The sequence below is a fragment of the Nicotiana attenuata genome, unplaced genomic scaffold (assembly GCF_001879085.1).
Source record: "Nicotiana attenuata strain UT unplaced genomic scaffold, NIATTr2, whole genome shotgun sequence".
NCBI classification, from domain to species: domain Eukaryota; kingdom Viridiplantae; phylum Streptophyta; class Magnoliopsida; order Solanales; family Solanaceae; genus Nicotiana; species Nicotiana attenuata.
In genome coordinates, this window is record NW_017670291.1 from 973,840 (window position 1) to 979,839 (window position 6,000).

The window sequence follows — 6,000 nt, forward strand, 5'->3', positions numbered from 1 at the left end:
AAGTAACTAATACGACTAATTAATTCTAAGCTTATACGCGAAATTAGGAAAAATGACCAACCCCCCCCCCCCCCCCCGGGCCCACAACTCGGAATCATGTAAAATTTACAAATTTAGGATCCTCACACTCTCACGAGTTCAGTCATACGAAAAGTACCAAAATCGGGCCTCAAATGGTCGCTCAAATCACCACTCAAAGCTTTCTAATTAACCAAGTCCTAACCCCCAATTTACCACTGATTTTCCCCTAAATTTCATGCTTACAACAATAAAAATCACCATAATAACGAGTTTACAGACCAAGGACCTTACCTCAATGAACCCCTCTGAAAATCTCCCTTGAAATTGCTCTCCAAAGCCTCTTCCCGTATGAAATATTGTGAAAAAGGGTCCAAAATCGCGAAGAGTGGAATTTATAGGTTCTGACCCAGTCAAACCGCACCCGCGGTCAAATAGTCGCACCTGTGCCATCGCATGTGCGCCCAAAAATGCGCATCTGCGGCTCCTGCCTGACCTCCCTCTTAGCCACATCTACGACTTGCTTTCCTCTTCTGCGGGCCCGCACCTGCGGTCCCTAAGCCGCATGTGCGGTTATGACAACAACATTAAAACTTCAGCTGCCAATTTCAACTCAAAAACTCCCGTTAACCATCCGAAATCACCCCGAGGCCCCCGGGACCTCAACCAAAAGCACAAGCAAGTCGTATACCACCTTCCAAACTTGTAACGATCCTCAAAACACCTAAAACAACATCGAAACATCGAATTAACCATGGATTCAAGCCTAAAAACTCTAAAGACTTCCGAATTTCGCTTTTGATCAAAAAGTCTATCAAACCTCATCCGAATTACCTAAAATTTTGCACACACGTACCAAATGACACAACGGACCTACTCAAACTTCCGGAATTCCATCCCGACCCCGATATCAAAATCTCACTATCGAACCAGAAACTTCAAAAATTCAACTTTCAGCATTTCAAGCCTAATTAAGCTGCGGACCTCCAAAACACAATCCGAACACGCCCCTAAGCCAGAAATCACCCAACGGAGCTAACAGAACCGACGGAATTCCATTCTGAGTTCATCTTCACACAGCTCCGACTACGATCCAAATTTTAAAGCTAAAACTCTCATTTAGGGACTAAGTGTCCCAAAACACTCCGAAACAAACAACGAATCCTCCCGGCAACTCACAATAGTAGAAACAAACACGGGGAGTGCAGTTAATAGGGGATCGAGGCGTTAGTTCTTAAAACGGCCGGCCAGGTCGTTACAGTGCATCTGAAGTGCAATTTTTCACTTCAGACTTATTGGCCTTAAGTGCATGAAATTATTGGTTACACTTCAGACCAATTTGGCCTTAAGTGCATCTGAAGTGCAAATTTTCTCTTCAGACTTATTGGCCTTAAGTGAATAAACGTTTGTTGCACTTTAGACTTTTTGGCCTTAAGTGCATCTGAAGTGCAATATTTCACTTCAAACTTATTGGCCTTAAGTGCATATGAAGTGCAATTTTTCACTTCGGACTTATTAGCCTTAATACATGAAACTATCGGTTGCACTTCAGACCTATTTGGCCTTAAGTGTATTTGAAGTGCAATTTTTTCACTTCAGGCATTTTTTTTATAACTTCAGATCCATAAGTTTGAAATTGATCGTAAAGTGGGTACGCTTGCAAATTTTTTTGCAAAGTGAGTATAGGTTCAATTGTGGCCCCAAAACCGGGTATAGATGCAAAAGCCCCAAGACCACCTATTGGTATTTGGATCGGTTCCAGCCCAGCCGTTTGAATATATGGGCCTGATAGTTACTCCCGAACCAGAGGTGAAAATATGTGACAACTGTTAAACTGAGAAGACGCTAATTATGCTCTCACAAGTCTAATAAGTTCATCGTTCTATTATAGCCTTGTCCCTAATCCAAAGAGAATATGTACGTCGTCTATGATTAATGGTTTATTTGGAAAACGCTAATTGCATACTTAGTACTCCACTAGTATTTGTTGACATGTATGAACTATATATAAAAATGAGAAAATGCATTGCTATTTATTTTTTTGTCACGGGAAGGTTTAAAGTCCCAAATATCAGAAATGTTACATCATTGAAAAATATGAAATAGTCACAGTTGGAAAAAATTGTTTCTAAAAATATATGAAGAAGTCAATTTTGAAGCTAAAAAATAAAATAACTTAATGAAGCATTCAAACTGTAAGACGCTTACCGTTTGGTCGGATGGAAGTACCCTGTACTTCCAGGGAAACAAATTACAAAAGAAATTAAAGAAATTTGAAAAGTCGTTGAACATCATATTTGCAATGTGATCAATTGTTGCTTTGTTCTTAGTAGAATAATACCATAATGCTGCAATGATAATTTGGACTAATTGTAAATATTTGCAATAGTACATTGTCATATTGTTGGTTTTCAAGTGATGTCTTGTAATCAATCATGCAACTAAAATGCGGACTTAAATAGAAGAGTATATCCGTGTACGCACACACCAACATTGTTATTCGTCTAATTATTTAAAAAATATCTGCTTGACACTTAAATCTATGATTCTTTTGGATGACGAAAAAAAATCTAAAATAGTATCCTAGTAAACTACATTATTTGTAAAGGAAGAATTACTATGCAGGACAGGTGTATACGGTCGAAATCGGAGAGCTCGATTTCGAGGACTTAACGGTACCCCGGGCTCGAGTTCAGGCAGCACGAAATAAAGATCAAATCTGACTGAAAAATGCATACCTCGAGGGAGCATATCGGAGACCCGTCATGATCTACCTCGAGGGCAGTACAATTTCGATGACACTCAAGAAAGAGCGGGAATTTCTCAAAGACACGTGGATCAGGGCATAAATTATGGGATAAGATTGTACGAAATAGTACGAGTCCGTACTAGGTTGTTATACAACTGTGCCAATAAAGTTCTTTACCATAATTGGGAATGTACCATATTAGGGTTTTCCCCTCCTAAATAAAGGGAACCCCAATCATTTTGTAAGCACAGATCTCATTCACTACAATAGAACATTCTATTATGCTTTTCTCGTTTACTGTGCTCCACAATTGTTCTTCAGCTTTATTGTTTTTACTTTATTGTTCATACTTTATTTGCTCTTAACTCACCTCGAGGCCCCCGAGATAATCGATCTCGAGGTCCCCGTTGCTCTAACAATATTGGTTTGGTTCATCAATTCCTCTTACTTAAACCTAATATTACTTTTATATTCACTAGTATTGGAATAAATCACATATCTTTAAAACCACAAATCACCTTTAACTGTTACTCACATTTTTTGAGGTAAACAATTTGGCGCTACAGTGGGGCTAAAGATCATAGTGATTATGTTAGTGCTAGTTTTTTGATAACACACGTCATTCTTCACCCATTTTCTTGTCAAAGATTATTTGATTTTAGGCTAAAATATGTCTAGCTCAGCAAACGCACCCGTGCATGGAAACGATGGTCTCGGATCCCATGGAGAAGACAATGCAACAACTGCAGGGACCGGTGTGCCACCGCTAAACACTGGGGTAGCACCAGCGCCAAACCTCGTCGATGTTGGTTCACACATTGCCGTGAACGTCGATTTGGAGATTGATGTCGAAGGAAGTGTATGCGGAGGGGATCAACCTGACGCTCAAAGGACACAGGCTCAAGGAGAAAGAGAAGTTAGTCTACAAGTGATTTTTGAGATGCTACAAGAACAACAAGTTGCTATCGCCCAGTTACAGAGTCAGCAAAAGACTCCGAGCGTGGCTGGGCCAGAAATCGCTCATCGTGTTGAGCAAACCCCGGAGAGATCAAGCAACAGCGGCTCGGGAACTAACCCTACCGTCATGAGAATGCTCGAGGAACTCACGAAAAGGATCAAGTCAGGAGAAAAAAGGATTGAGGACAATGACAAAAAGGTGGAAACATACAACTCGAGGGTCGACCAAATACCGGGAACACCTCTGATTTTGAAAGGACTAGACTCGAAGAAGTTCATGCAAAAACCATTCCCCCGGAGTGCGGCTCCGAAGCCCATCCCGAAGAAGTTTTGGATGCCAGACATCCCAAAATACAACGGGACCACTGATCCCAACGAGCACATCACCACATATACTTGTGGCATAAAAGGAAATGATTTGGAAGACGATGAGATTGAGTCTGTTTTGCTAAAAAAGTTTGGGGAAACTCTGTCTAAGGGTGCCATGATTTGGTACCATAACTTACCCCCGAACTTTATTGATTCGTTTGCCATGTTGGCAGACTCATTTGAAGAGGCACATGCCGGTGCCATAAAAGTCGCAACAAGGAAGTCCGATGTATTCAAAATAAAGCAAAGGGAGAACGAGATGCTGAGGGAGTTTGTATCCTGCTTCAAGTCAGAACGAATGGAGTTACCACCAACCTCCGATGACTGGGCCATACAAGCCTTCACACAGGGGCTAAATGAACAAAGTTCGATAGCTTCGAAGCAGCTGAAGCAGAACTTGATCGAGTATCCCGCTGTGACTTGGGCGGATGTGCATAACAGGTACCAATCAAAAATTAGGGTCGAGGATGACCAATTGGGAGCCCCCTCGGGCTCAGTTTATCCAAGCAGGTTACTAGCAAAAGAGTCAGGAAACGCAGACAGGGAGTCAAGGTCGAATAAGGAAAGATATCAGCCATACGTCGAAGATCGAAGGAACATTTCAAGGCGTAACATACTTTGGAATGATCGAAGAGCAGATCGAGGTCAAAGTTCCCGAGGACTCATGAGCAAAATTGAATTTGATAGACACTTGGGACCGGTGGAGGCACCCCGATTATCAGAGTACAACTTCAGCATCGATGCCTCAGGTATCGTCTCAGCCATTGGCAAAATTAGAGATACTAGATGGCACAAGCCTATACAGACCGATTCTTCTCAGAGGAACCCCAACTTGATGTGCAAGTATCATGGTACTCATGGGCATAAGACCGAGGATTGCAGGAAGCTTAGAGAGGAGGTAGCCCAGTTGTTCAACGGGGGGCATCTTCATGAATTTCTCAGCGACCGAGCCAAGAACCATTTCCGAGAAAGAGACGCAAACAGGAAGAATGAACCTGAAGAACCTCAACATGTCATTCGCATGATCGTCGGTGGAGTCGACGTCCTACAGGGACCCATATTCAAACGTACCAAAGTATCCATCACAAGGGAGAAGTAGACTCGGGACTATATACCCGAAGACTCCCTCATATTCAGCGAGGAAGACATCGAGGCCTTATTTTAGCCTCACAACGATGCACTGGCAATATCTATCCTTTTAAATAAAGTTCAAGTTAAACGTGTTCTCGTGGATCCAAGGGTCGTGGAGCAGCTCGGGTTGCTCGATCAAATCATACCAGAATCTCGAGTCTTGAATGACTTCAACATGGCGAGTGAAACAACAAAGAGAGAAATCATCCTCCCAGTCAACGTGGCCAGAACCATACAAGACACCGAATTTCATGTCATCGAAGGTGACATGAGGTATAATGCTTTGCTTGGAAGGCCGTGGATCCATAGCATGAGCTCGGTGCCATCGATCCTTCATCAAATGATGAAGTTCCTAACAAAGGATGGCGTGAAAATAGTATATGGAGAGCAGCATGCAGCTAAGGAGATGTTTGTAGTACACGACTTGGCACCGGTATCGACACCATCCACATCAGAAAAGTCAAAGGACAAACAGGTGGCCAAATAGCAATCACATCCCATACCCTCGGTTGAGCTCGAGGGACAGGTGATCGATGAACAGGTGGTCGAGGACGAAGAAGAAGATCTCCTCACCCCCCGAACCTTCGTGGCCCCGAGGAATCGGATGTGACGAAGTCCACGGTCGAAGAACTCGAGCAGGCCATATTGATCGAGCATCTTCCAGAATGAAAGGGATCCCACCGGAGATAACTACCCATCGACTAAGTGTCGATCCCAGATTTAAACCGGTGAAGCACACATTCATCAAAGAAGAGGTGACCAAACTTCTCAAGATA